Source organism: Pistacia vera, unplaced genomic scaffold (assembly GCF_008641045.1).
Source record: "Pistacia vera cultivar Batoury unplaced genomic scaffold, PisVer_v2 Contig475, whole genome shotgun sequence".
Taxonomy (NCBI): domain Eukaryota; kingdom Viridiplantae; phylum Streptophyta; class Magnoliopsida; order Sapindales; family Anacardiaceae; genus Pistacia; species Pistacia vera.
In genome coordinates, this window is record NW_022196307.1 from 281,026 (window position 1) to 295,973 (window position 14,948).

General features: G+C 36.5%; 1 non-coding gene across 1 annotated transcript; it reads left to right on the forward strand.

Annotated features, from left to right (window-relative positions):
- Positions 1 to 8,854: 8,854 nt before the first annotated feature.
- TRNAK-UUU lies at positions 8,855 to 8,926 on the forward strand. The gene has a single exon. It is a non-coding gene; the product is annotated as a tRNA-Lys (tRNA).
- The last annotated feature ends 6,022 nt before the right edge of the window (positions 8,927 to 14,948 follow it).

Consider the following 14,948-nt stretch of genomic DNA (forward strand, 5'->3'; position numbering starts at 1 on the left):
TATTTATAAGCCAATTAGATGCTCTTTGTACCCGAGAGGACTTGAAGAGGAATGTGAACAAAATTTAAAAATATATATATATATATATATTATGATTACAATAATGTAAATATTTTTCGAGATTTTAAAATTATGAGTTTGATAAGAATTAACTACCTCTATTAAAAACTAGAGAAAGATTGGAACTAAACTAGAAATATTATCTCAATAATCTTGTTTAATTTGTTGATTAATTTTGAAGGAGTTGTTTGGTAAATTAAAAAGATTATTACCTGAATTAATTATTTAATGTGAAACACATATATAATATTATTCATTCAAACTATAATTTTTATGGATTCATGACAATTAACCTTCTCAACCTACATTGGATCGTCTTGGAATTTGAGACTAGACACTAGTACATATATATATAGACCGATTAGATGCATGGAGGATGCTTATAGTAATGGGGGGACGCATGAACAAAATTTAAACTAGACATATTATCTCAATAAGCTTATTTAATTATATTTATATCTATTATTTCTTTATTAATTTGCGAGATTTATTCTTTAATCCATGAGTGAACTCTTGTTATTATTCAACCAAAACTTTTAGGATTTAATTATCCGATGTTTAGTTGTTTACCTCTAAACACGATAATAACATGCTCAAAACGAGATCTTTGTTGAATTGTTGATATTAACCTTTTCAGTCCACATTTGATTTTCTTGAATTATATATTTATATGGGTAATATTACGTTAATAAACGAATCTCATAAATTTTTTCTCACAAATCCAACGTGACACCACCATATCAAAAACCAATTATCAATTGTTACGTCATGTTTATAAGATTCATTTGTAAATCAATATTTATTGTATCTATATATATCATGAATTTTATGTAACTTGTAAGAACGATTTCCCTAATAAATAATAATGCTATGACTTTTGCAAATCGAAATATACTATATTAGGTGAATTTTTGCACCAGCTGATGCACTTTTTTTTTTTTTTTTTTTTTGTTTTTGTTTTGTTCTATCCCATTGGAAGATAGTTTCTATATATGTTACGACAAAAAGGGAGGAATAATTATACAATTAACACAAGATTCAAAGCTTAACAATCGTGTTATTCAGTACTGAGGGCACAATTGCTTAGCTAGCCTTTGCGTATCTGGACGAGATTTTCTCTCAACAATCAAGACTCCAGTAAAAGAGTTGTCTCACTTGTCAACTCAATCATAAGTTGCCCCCCCTAGGTTCCTCAATTATTCAGATTCCTAGTGCTGAAATTTCGTATTGTTCTGCTACACATGCATCCTAAACACATAACAAACTGAGCAGCATGCTTCTTATTTGTGATTGTGAAAGATCATCAGACTCCTGTCATGTTTGCATGGGGCCAGGCGAAGTAGTCCTGTTTTTGTTTAAGAATTCTATTAGTTGCTCTCTCATTTGGGCCAGAGGTAAGAGCCTATTTGTGTCTTTCTTTCGGGGTTGTTCGGATATATCTACACTTCATCTAACTCTTCTATGGATGGTTGATCCGGCTCATCGAGGGGTTGGATGAGACTATAGTTGCTATGAAGCATGACCTTTGTTTTTAAGACGTTTTTGTACAATCTCTGAAAGCCTTAGGATCGCTCTTGATCTCTCTTACTCCCTATCTCGTTGGAAACCTTATGGTGTTGGATGAAACACTCGCATGTTGTGGATCCAAGGTCGGCCCAGGATGACGTTGTATGGTGAAGGACAATCAAGCACTAGAAAATGGTTTGCTTGTTGACTCTGCTGGTGTAGACAGGCAGAGCGATTTCTCCTATGGTGTACTTCTGCTCGGAACTGAACCCTACCAGTATGTGGTTGGTCGTCTGCTGATGTTTGTTTCATCCAGTCTCATGGCCTTTACTGCTTCAAAGAGAGATGTTGCTAAAGATCCCCTGTTATGAATACTCTCTGACCAGGATGTTTACGTCTGGAGAGAGATGACTAGAGCGTTGTGATGAGGCTAGGTGGTACTAGCTCGTCATCTTCGAACTGGATTACCTGGTTGTGTGTCGGCTGGGAGGGCGGATGGATGGATTGGGCTTCAAGGTGATGGTTGGCTCGGCATAACACTTGGCCATGATAGCTTACCCCGATTTCCGACCCACCAGAGATAATAAGCAGAAACCCTTGGTATAGGTTCTCGCGTTTGAGAGGGGGGGGGGGGGGGGGGGGGGGGGAGATGCTTCCTTCGAGCTTTTCTGGCTGATTGTGTTCTTCCCTTTATCTGTCAACAATCTTGGAGATGTCTCCTCTCAGTAGTGCGGCGGCTTCCAACCGCAGGCGATGCAGTCTGCGGTGTTATGATCATGGTCACCGTGGAATTCGCACCACATGGTAGTGTCCCTCATTGCTTGGGATTGACTTGTTCGGCCACTTAACGTAGGTCTCATCCCTTTCATGATTGCCACGACCTAGGCTGGTTCGACATTGAGGTTGTACTCTAGAACCTTGTATCGGTTCGATCCGAATGGTTTGTGTCGGCTCTAATTAGCTGGCGGTCAAACGGTTTTCTGACTTTGCTCGGAGTGCGTGAGTGGTTGGTAATGGGCTCAATCGATTCTAGGATCTGACCTCCTATCATTCCGCCTCCGGTCACTATCGTCGTACCTAGCATACCTCATCCGTTCATCTCATCATCCTCCCACCTTATCTGAATTACAGCTTTGGCTAGGGCGTCTTCCATCGGTTACAGTCAAGCTTCGTCAAGTCTTTGTATAGTTCTCCATCTGGGAGGAGACCTTTTCTGAAGGTGTCTATTGCCGTCTCTGGTTGTAGGAGGGGATGGAGACTTTTTCTTTGTTGAATTTGCTAATGTACTCTCTTAGTGGCTCCCCTATCTTCTGTAGACTCTGTAAAGGTCGGCTGATAGCTTCTCGAGTTTCTTGTTGTTGGCGAATTCTCACAGGTGTCGGTGACTGCAAATAGTTGATTGAATTGTTTGGAGGTTTGTGTACCACTGAAGAGCGGGGCCGAAGAGGCTTAAACCGAAACTCTTACACATGCAGGCTTCTTTCAGTGTTCGGGGTATCGAGACAGCGAACATCCGCTGCTTGTAGGAGGCTTTGGTCATCTGGGTTAGTTTACCGTCATAGGACTTCATGCTGGGGATGGTGATTTGTGTGGCATCTCGACTAGCGTAATTGCATCCCAAAGGTTGAATCGACATAGCAGTTAGATTGGCTCTTTTTTGTTAGGATAGCATTCCTGGTATGCGCCTCATCACTGCCTCTATGTCGGCTAGTCTATTGGCCATATTTACTCCATGAGAGACGATGCCACTAGGTCGTCCTGATTAGAGGTGGAAAAGCAGCTCGGCCCGGCCCCCCCGACCCGCGCTGGTTGCTTTTAGTGGCGGGTCAGTCCTAACCTGCCCGCACACATTGCAGGCCGGTTAGGCCCCAATGTTGGGATTGCTGGCCCAACCCGGACCGCCAACCTTACCCGCCGTAGGCCACAGGTTGGGCCGGGTTAACCCTCTTTTTGATTTTTTATTTATTTGTTTTGTTTAAGTTTAAATGTTTAATTAACTTTTCAAATGATATATTAACAATTTATAAATGAATAATGTAATGTTTTTAGTTAATTGTTAATTTTTTTTCAAATATCAATAATTAAATTAATTAATTTTTTTTTTTTTTTTGTTAACATTCCAAATATAATTCAATTTTAATACATTAAAATTGTAATATAAGATAATTAAATTATTCATTTATTAAAAAATAAATAAGAAATTACAATAATTATTGCCTCGTTAAAAACCTCATCAAGAAAAACCCAATAGGACAAAAACTTGGTAAGGAAAAAGTGCAATAATTGACAATTAATTTACAAGTTACAATTTACAAAACAACTAATTTTGGGGTTCACTAGACCTACATCATCCGTATCATCTATATTACAAAATTGAAATGATTCTATTAAAGTACGTCGACAACCTCGTATTGACCTTGGGCACGACTGTTCCCATCTCGAAGACATGTGAGGACTTCAATCATTTTTTGTGAAATTTTAGTCCTCCTTTCATTTAAAATTCTTCCACTTGCACTAAATGTTTGTTCGGATAGATGGTTGAGACAGGAACAGCGAAAAACATCCAAGGCAAGTCTTGATAATACCGGAAAAATACATTTTCTAGCTTTCCAATAGTCTAAGAGATCAATGTTGGCTCTCTGTTGTGGATCTACTGGTAACATTTCAGGTTACCAATATTGTTGAAGCTCATTACTCTGCGACTGCATGGAAGACAGTACATTAGTTTTTGTTGGTGGTGGAGCTTCTGAAAGGAGGTTGTCTTCGGATTCGGGTCCTCTTCAGCCTATTCAGTGCACCCCAAGAGTAGAAGTCTTCATTTGTTTTCTCTGATGCAGCTTCTCTGGATGTTTCGCCTCTTTGCGGTTCCATACCTGTTTTCATATTGGAAATATACTTCGAAAAGTATTTTTTTTACCTCTCCTATTTGATTGGCATATACTTCGGTTTGTAAATTTTCACATAAATTGTCAAACCATTTTCTAAACCTGCTAATTTTTCTAGGATCAAATATAGCACCTAAACATAAAGAAAGATGGGTTTCCAATATTTAAAAAAAAAAAATTCCATTGCCTTTATTGGTGCATTAAAATACATTGTCTTTGTTTTTATAAATAATTCAGAAATTTTTATATTGTGTATTACTAATGAACAGTAAGATATAAACACCAGAAAGTTGTAAAGTGGATTGGTAAAAAGTTTTAAGAAAAGAATGAATAACTTTAGCTATTTGCCAATCTTTTCTACCAATAATGAGGACCTCTATTATTTGCTACAAAATAACTAATTATATTAGCATAGGTAAACATGAATCAAGCATTAAATAAGTACTATTCCATCTAACAGGCATGTCTAATGCAAAATTCTAGGAGACATATTTGATTTTATACAAGCGTCTTGAAATTCAGCATTTCTTTTATTACTACTAGTATCCAGCTAAACAATCTCAATTCTATTAATATTTCTTTAATTGTTTTCATACCACTTTTCACAATTAAATTAATAACATGGCATGTACAAAGTTGGTGAAAAAACTTCAAATTGTTATATAAAGGTAATTACTTTGAAAATAATCTATAGCATTACTATTAGAACTTGTATTATCTAAGTTAAACTTATCACTTTACTAACAATATCATAATCTTCTAAAACTTTAACAATTTTATTATAAATTTGTTCACCACTATGATCACCTCATTAATCTAATCATAATAAGATTTATTTAATTTACATTCATTATCAAAATAATGACTAGTCACACAAATATAATCTTGTTTACTCTACCACTCCAAATATCGGCAGTTTAGAGCCACTAACATGACAAGTATTTTATTTATTTTTTTAATCTAATTTCATTTTTCTAAACAATTTTATTAAATCATTTCTAATTGCAGTTTTAGAATAACTTTTAAATCTTGGAAAAAATGAATTTTGAACAAATCTTTCAAAATATTATCTTCAGCCATATTAATAGGTTGATCAGTTACACGCAATATATAAAGCTAATTGTTCCTATACATCAGAATTATAACATTATTTAGTACCCATATTAGTTATTTGAGTCTGATTGCTTTTTCTATTTCCATGTTGATTAATATGTTTATTAGCATGCCTTTTTAAAGTACTAGTACCATTATCTGAATCAGCTTTATAAATATTTCCACAGTATTTGCATCTCGCTTTCTTGACTTGAACGTCATTTTCTGTCTCGTAAAACTTGTCAAAATGCGCCCAAACGTCTGATGTGTGTCTGTCTTCGCTTTCGACGACAGTTGATAATCCCGCCTCAGCTTGAGATGAAGTTGGACGAGCACGACAATTACGAGGACGACTTATAGAACCACCGGGAGCTGTTGGAATCGGGGGCATATTTTGAGGTGTATTGGATTCTGAGAATGGAAAAGCGGGACTATTTGAATCTCCTCTTACATTTATGTTAGTAAAATTAGCGGGACTAGGACTAGGATAGTAGTTTCCTTCATCATTGTAATTGATGGGAGAGAAATATCTATCCATTGTAGTTGAAAAAAAAAATTGATGTAGAAGAAATAAAAATTAAAGAAAGAGAATCGGAATATGGAAATTGGAATTTGGAATTTGGAAAATTGGAAATATGAATTAAAAATTGCAAAAACTAATAAAAATTAAAATACAAGCAAATTGATAACAAAGAAATTAAGAGAATAAATGAATAATTGAGAGATTAGAGATTACAGAATATGAGAAAATGAGAGAATTTGAGTTGTGAGAAAAATGTGAGAGTTTAGGGCGAATTTATAAAAAAAAAAAGGGAAGGAAAAATGACGAAAAAGACCCCTCCAACGGCTATATTTCAAGGGTAAATGGGTAATTTGAAAAAATAAATAAATTTTTTTATTTTATTTTTATTTTTTTCGGGCCCACCCACGGGTCAACCCGACGGGTTGACAACAGCCAACCCGCCGGGTTGACTGTTTTTTTAAAAGAGACAAAACAGCAACTCGTCGGGTTACGAGTTGCCATTTTGCAACTCAGCCCGCCCAGGGGTTGCTGTCGGGTTGGGTTCAACCCGGACCGCCATATTGGCGGTTCGGGTTCAACCCGTTTCATTGCGGGCCGGGTTAGGGTTGACCTATCTAACCCGACCCATTTGTTCCACCTCTAGTCCTGATTGATTTGGTTGGCCATATGATTCACACTCGTTGCGTTTTGTTGGGTCAATCCACGTGGTATAGCTTGATGGACCATTCCGTCGTGTGTCGTCAGGTGGCCTGGATCCCAATTCATTCCCTCTAGTTGGATGACTCCTCTTGTGACCGATCAAGTGTTTCGCCCCACATGGATTATAAAAGGGGGTTTGGGATTCGCTCAGTCCGTTGGGATGGATGGACTCGAGCGAGGTGGTTTGAAGGAGTGGGAGACCGTTCGACCCTCGAGGATGAGTCGAACTGAGTGGGATTTGGGTAGGGATGGTTGACTGAATGTGAGACATGATGGTGAGGATGGGTGGCTCTTGTTGTAACGGGCTTTCTGTCACTTGGACACCTTGATCTCGCTCCTAATACGGATTGACCGAGAGTGGTTCTATTGGTAGCCCCCGTTCGGTGTGAGTCAGAGCTGAATCGTCAATTAATGACAAACATAAAGGGCGCAACCTTTTATCTCAGATCGTTGGTTTGTGCTCTAGAGTTTGGAGAGGTTACATAGACAGAATGGAGGCGCAAAACTGATTGGGTTGTACCTGACAAGGCAGAAGCTCAAGATCATAAAATTGACTTACCTTCTCTTTTAGAGACTGGTTTTCGGCCTTGATAGAGACGTTCTTGATCTGAATGACAGTGTTCTCAGCTTCTAGTGTAGCCACCTTATCTGAGTGTTGTTGCATGAGGGCGGTTAGAGCCTCTAGTCTAACCTCGAGGCCAGGATTGGTGTTATCAGAATTTTCAGCAATAGATAATTTCTTTACGCAGCAGGGTTTATAAGACGAATGATTGCCAGAGGCCCCACGGTGGGCACTAAACTGTAGATGCAAAAATCTACCTTCGCAGAAAGAAGGACTGATCTTGTGAGGTTGAGGCCACTAACGATCTACTTCACCTGCACATGTAAGAAAACAAGCATGAAGCAAACGGAAAACACCAGGGTGCTGTTTGCCGTAGGCACTCCGACCCTCAAGTTAGCAAGGCTGAGTGAGGCTAGTTTAGTGAGGGTTAGAGAGAGCAAAAGCTACTGGAAGTCTAGTCGGGGACTGTGACTACAACTATAATGCGAAGTTTTCAAGTGGGAACTCCAAGGTTTGAAGGTGTAATGTCTTTGTCCTTTGTGAGCGAGCTAACCTCTGTTTAAATAGTGATTACATGGTCTTCGAATCCTATTGGGACTGGGAGTCCTTGCAGTAATGGTCCTCCCAAAGAATGGAGCCTTTGACTCTCTTATCTCAGCGGGAAAGGGAGTCCTAGCGTGCCTAGGATACGGACCTTAGAGGAATTGAGATAGTAATTAACTTCCTTAGTAGAGTTCAAGTAGTACTGGCGTTCGTAAGGGACTGTGGCCTCCGAGTTGATCGTAAGCCCATAAGGCGTTCCAGGATCTAGAGGCTTGGGTCCAAATGGTGAGGAGCTGGGAACGCATACCAAACGTGCCTCATCTACAGAACTCTGATTTGGGCCCCATCGAAATTAGGCCTGAGCTTTCATCTTTGTTGGAGGTGTCTTCGTCTTTAGGCCTATTTGGGCCAATGACATTTTTTGGTCCTAACAATAGGCGATTCAAGAATCAAGCTACCCTAAACTCAACAATAAAGGACACTCATATACCATATGGATCCTTTCATAGTCTTTACTGTTGAGAGGTTCAATATTAGACCCCTTGGTTGATATATATATATTGTTATTCAAACTCTTGTTGTACCTTGAAGTACATAATTGTTATTTGCAAGCTTGTGCGAGTGCTTGTGCAATTTGAGTTTAAGATATATGTAGGTTTACAGTTCACTAATTATATATACCAATTCTCTCTTTACTACATCATGCATTCAAGTGAAAACAGCGTGATCGATCTTTGAAATGATAAATTAAAATCAAGATGTCTTCCACCTTGTTATTAATTTGTGATGTAATTCATGTATGGGAATTTCTTAGTTATGGTTTTGCAAGTAATGTTGTCTGTTTTATTGATAAATAATAAAATTATTGCATGCATAGTTGATGGTATTACTATTACCATTTCGGCATTTTCAATTGTGAATTTGAAATTTTTAGCATGTGTAATAAATAAAATTATGCAATAAAGGCGAAACACCTGCCATCAGGCCGTCTTAGCTCAGTGGTAGAGCGCGTGGCTTTTAACCACGTGGTCGTGGGTTCGATCCCCACAGACGGCGTTTTGCTGCTATTTTATATTTTTATTTTTAACCACGTTTTGAGAATGTTTTGCTTGTGGTTATGAAGGACAACGTTTTGGTATTTTTTTTTTTTAATATATTTTATACTCTTATTCTTTTATTTAATTTCTTGTTTTGCAGTTTTACTTATTGTTATGAGAACGTCTTTGCAATAGTTGGATTCAAATTGGTGAAAATAATATAGTCGACATTTTTATTTTAAAGATTGATTGAAATTGTTATAATTGTAAAATAATCCATTTAAATTGATTTGTATATGATCTAAAACCTAGAAAACGTTTAAAATGAATGAACGTGAGTATTTGTTATGCTTCTTGTAAGTGTGGCAAGTAATCATAAATGAAGAAAAAAAATGTTATTAAGGGGCGTTTGGATCATATAATATTTTATTATAAAAAGATATTATACTAATGGAATAAAAGATTACCTTGAAGATTACTAGGAATGTTTAGAAAATATGTTTGGTTGGTTTGAATAAATTGGTGAATAATATGTTTGATTGAGAGGATAAATTGATGAGTATGTTATTTAGATTACTAAATTACCCTTATTTTTAAATATTAATATAACAATATTTTATATTATTATTTTTTGAATAATTTATTTTAACCCTTACTTTTCAGATTTAGCAAAAACATTCTAGCAACAAAAAACATTTTAAACTTAAAAAAAACACCCTTACCTACCCCAAGCCATTGTTGGCGGCCGCTATCAGTGCCACAGATCTGCCTGTGAAATGGCCAGGTCTTTAGTTGTGAAACGTCGACTGTTTCACGACCAGATCAGTCGTCATTTCACGGCCACATCTTTGGCCGTGAAATAGCCAGATATGACTTTTTCCGACCATGGATCATAGATCTATAGATCCATGGTCAGAAAAACCCTCACCGACGCATGACCTGTCGTACGCCATTATGATGACTTTTGGCAACCTTCGACGACGGTCAACGATGGTGGCTAGTTTTGGGTATAATGACAATAACAAGGACAATGTTATCCGAAAATTTAAAAAAACGAGGACAAAAGTGTCTGCATGAGTGAATTTGATGTTTTGTAAATGTTAACAAATATCAAGTTTTTTTGACCAAATGCTCAACCGTTTAGAGGCAACATGGGAAACAAAACAAAATTGTATTACCAGAGTAAGTTTTAATAGTAGCGCCCCCCACCCCCACCCCCACCCCCCGGCAGTACTAAGATTCTCGGCAATATACCTCCCAAATGCTACTGTTTGTCATAAAATATTTCGAAAATAATTTTTTATAAACTAACCAAACATTGTCATCTGCTTAATTTAAAAAATATTACCGTTGTAAAAAGGGTCATCTCTTTTAATCATAGATTAAAGCATGCTCTTGAAATTATGCGTCAATTCATGTATTATATTATTAAAACATCTCTAATAATGCTTTTTATTTTAAAGAGTATATTATCATTATTTTTTAAATATAAAAAATAAAATTTATATTCAAATTCAATAGACTCTTTAAATTAAACTTAATAAATATGAAAGAAACGTGATAGAATAAAGGATTAATAATAAAATATGTAAAACTTATAATTTATTAAATAAAAAAAATAAAGAGTAAAATTTGATTTGTTAAGAGGTGGAGTTAAATTTAATTTTTAATTTATATTTAAAAAATAAAAAATCTATTAAATTTTATTTTTATGGAAAAACTCTATATTATAAAAACTTTTGATCATATTAAAAATCGTCGGTGGAATCAAAAGCTAAATTCCTTATTCAGTGTTGTCACTCAAGTTTGATTAATATATGAAATTAATTAATAATTCCAACAAATAACGAGTGAAATTAATGCTCAATTAACACATTTACTCCCACGATTAATCAATTTTCAAAATTTCTTTTACTGTGGATGTGATGTGACTGGTAATTCACTCCACGGCCTCCAAGTGTACATTGGACCACAAAGATTTCTATAATAACCCAACGGAAAAGCAAAGCAGCCCTTTCAAGGTTACTTGTACGGGAAGGAGCCTTATCTCTCTCTTCTATACCCTTTCACAGTGTCCATGGCCACCGCATTCTCCACCTCCACGTCACTTGCCATCCTGATCTCTTCTTTACCTCCATTGAAAATTTCTTTGTGTTTCTAAACCTAACCCCATCACTCTCTTTACAAAGACCCATTTTCATTTCCAAACCTCCAATGAACGATTTTGTTTTATGTGATAGGTATGATCTCTCCATCCTTTAATATTCATGCTTGTTTTTGTTTTATCTCTAAAAGCTTTTAGTGTTAAGGTATGTTTAGATTGTTATTTGTAGGTACAGTTTCGTTGGTTTTTGGTTTTTGACTGAATGGATGATGGGTGATGGTATATTGAAGACGAGGGACTGAGAGAGGAGACGTGAGTTTTATGGTGTTTCGGAGTTTTCTTGCTATAATTTGTTGAACAAAAGTGAAAGTGATATTAGTAGATTTTTTTTCCTCTAATTTGGAGATGGTTTGAAAGAGTAAAGTTAAGGGCATTTTCGTCTCTAAACCTAAAAGTCTCTTTCAGTCACTACTCACTAACATTATTTAGGGTAAGGATAGTCTAGCAACTGATGTGACAGTTCAGAATCGGAGACTATTAGTAATCCATTTATGAACTGATTAGCTGGAGGTTGTAAGAATAGTATAATGAATATAATTATAAAACTAATTAGGATTAAAATGTAACTCATGCTATTTACTCCCACTTAATACGTTTAATTTATTATATAATATTACGTATTTTTGTATATTTTTTACCTGGGTGTGGAAAGATTTTCATGAAAACTAAATTTATTCTTATGATGAAGAGATCACGGATGAAGTAATATTAACCAAAACCATATGATGAGTAATTGACGTTTACCTTAAGCAGTTCATATGCATGCATGCGAATTTATAAGATAATTAAGAAGAATCATACAACATATCTTAAAGAGGGAGTAATAAAGGGAAACAACTACTTTGAAATGAGATTACACGCGATCGATGGACACGCATTCGACCCAATCAGAAGAAAAGCAACAACTAATTAAAGGTCAGATAAGAAAGAACATGCATAAAGATCAACTCATACGATTTTGTTTCTAGTTAAACACCTGACTTTAAACCAGAACATCAAATTGGTGCAACTAATTAGCTAGCTACAAAAACTCCCACACAGACAACCAGATTAGTAGTGTTGTATGATTATAACATAAAATCTGTAAAGACAACCCAATGTCTCTTTCAAAGTTTTCGTAAGTAGGTGATAGTAATCCTCCGGGCTAAGCATCATGGAAACTTGGTTTATTCTTGAACAATACCTGCATTATGCTACGGGGTGAGCTCACGAACTTCAAAGAAAGCGATTCTTGACAACAATGTCATACATATGGAGAGACTTGAAGTTGGCGAATTTTATTGGAAGAGATATGAGGTGAGCGCTGTCTTCAGACTTTGGAATTGGAGAAGATTAGGTTGGTGGAGTTGGGGTAGCGAGACCAGCCGAGTTCGGTGAGTCGTAGTTCAAGGTCAGAGTAGAGTGGATCTCCTGGTTGTTTGGGAGATAACCAGACCCTGGGTCGAGCCCCGGGTGCTGTGGCGGTGCCAGGAGGGGGGCTCCTTTGCTCGAAAGATTCTCTGGTTGGGTTTGGAATGAGGCGGGTCACACCATTCTTTTCAAAAATCCCCACCAGACATTGTTTCAAGAGAAAGAGAGAGAGAGAGAGGAAGGTGGTGTTAGATTTCGAGCACAGCACGTGAATGCTGAGATTCTATGAGATGACTGTTGAGACTAGACACTAGTACATATTTATAGCCAATTGTATGCTCTTGTCGAGACTGAGAGGAATGTGAACAAATTTAAAAATATATTATATATATATCTTATATTACAATCAGTAAATAATTTTTGAGATTTTAAAATTATGAGTTTGATAGAATTAACTACCTATTAAAAACTAGAGAAAGATTGGAACTAAACTAGAAATATTATCTCCATAATCTTGTTAATTTTGTTGATAATTTTGAAGGAGTTGTTTGGTAAATTACAAAATTATTCCCTGAATTACTATTTAATGTGAAGTCACATATATAATATTATTGTCCATTCAAACTATAATTTTTATGGATTCATGACAATTAACCTTCTCAACACTTGGATCGTCTTGGAATTTGAGACTAGACCACTAGTACATATATATATAGACCGATTAGATGCATGGAGGATGCTTATATTATGGGGGACGCATGAAGCAAAATTAACTAGACATTATCTCAGTAGCTTATTTATTATATTTATATCTATTATTTCTTATTAATTTGCGAGTTTATCTTATCCAGTGAACTCTTGTTATATTCAACCAAAACTTTTAGGATTTATTATCCATGTTTAGTTGTTTACCTCTAAACACGATAATACATCTCAAAACGAGATCTTTGTTGTTGTTGATATTAACCTTTTCATCCACATTTGATTTTCTTGAATTATATATTATAGGTAAATACGTTAATAACAATCTTCTATAAATTTTTTCTCACAAATCATGACACCACCATATCAAAACCAATTATCATTGTTTACGTCTGTTTTTATAGATATTTGTAATCAATATTTATGTTCTTATATATCATGAATTTTGTAACTTTAAGAACATTCCCTAATAATATAATGCTAGACTTTTGCAAAATAAATATACTATATGTGAATTTTTGCACCAGCTATGCACTTTTTTTTTTTTTTTTTTTGTTTTGTTTTTTCTATCCCATTGGAGATAGTTTCTATAATGTTACGACAAAAGGGAGGATAATTAATACATTAACCAAGATTCAAGCGTTAAAATCGTGTTATTCAGTACTGAGGGCACAATTGCTTAGCTAGCCTTTGCGTATCTGGACGAGATTTTCTCTCAACAATCAAGACTCCGTAAAAGAGTTGTCTCACTTGTCAACTCAATCATAATGCCCCCGCTAAGGTTCCTCAATTATCAGATTCCTAGTGCTGAAATTTCGTATGTCTGCTACACATGCATCCTAAACACATAACAAACTGAGCAATGCTCTATTTGTGATTGTGAAAGATCATCAGACTCCTTGTCATGTTTGCATGGGCCCAGGCGAAGTAGTCCTGTTTTTGTTTAAGACATTCTATTAGTTGCTCTCTCATTTGGGCCAGAGTAAAGCCTATTTGTGTCTTTCTTTCGGGGTTGTTCGATATATCTACACTTCATCTAACTCTTCTATGGATGGTTGATCCGGCTCATTCGAGGGGTTGGATGAGACTATAGTTGCTATGAAGCATGACCTTTGTTTTTAGACGACTTTTTGTATCAATCTCTGAAAGCCTTAGGATCGCTCTTGATCTCTCTTACTCCCTATCTCGTTGGAAACCTTATGTGTTGGATGAAACACTCGCATGTTTGGATCCAAGGTCGGCCCAGGATGACGTTGTAATGGTGAAGGACAATCAAGCACTAGAAAATGTTTGCTTTTGACATCTGCTGGTGTAGACAGGCAGAGCGGATTCTCCTATGTGTACTTCTGCTCGGAACTGAACCCTACCATATTGTGTTGGTCGTCTGCTGATGTTTGTTTCATCCATCTCATGGCCTTTACTGCTTCAAAAGGAAGAGATGTTTGCTAAAGATCCCCTGTTATGATACTCTCTTGACCAGGATGTTTACGTCTGGAGAGAGATGACTAGAGCGTTGTGATGAGGCTCGGTGTACTAGCTCGTCATCTTCGAACTGATTACCCTGGTTGTGTGTCGGCTGGGAGGGCGGATGGATGATTGGGCTTCAAGGTGTGGTTGGCTCTGGCATAACACTTGGCCGATGATTAGCTTACCCCACTGATTTCCGACCCACCAGAGATAATGAAGCAGAAACCCTTGGTATAGGTTCTCCGCGTTTGAGAGGGGGGGGGGGGGGGGGGGGGGGGGTAGAATGCTTCCTTCGAGCTTTTCTGGCTGATTGTGTTTTCTTCCCTTTATCTGTCAACAGATCTTGGAGATGTCTCCT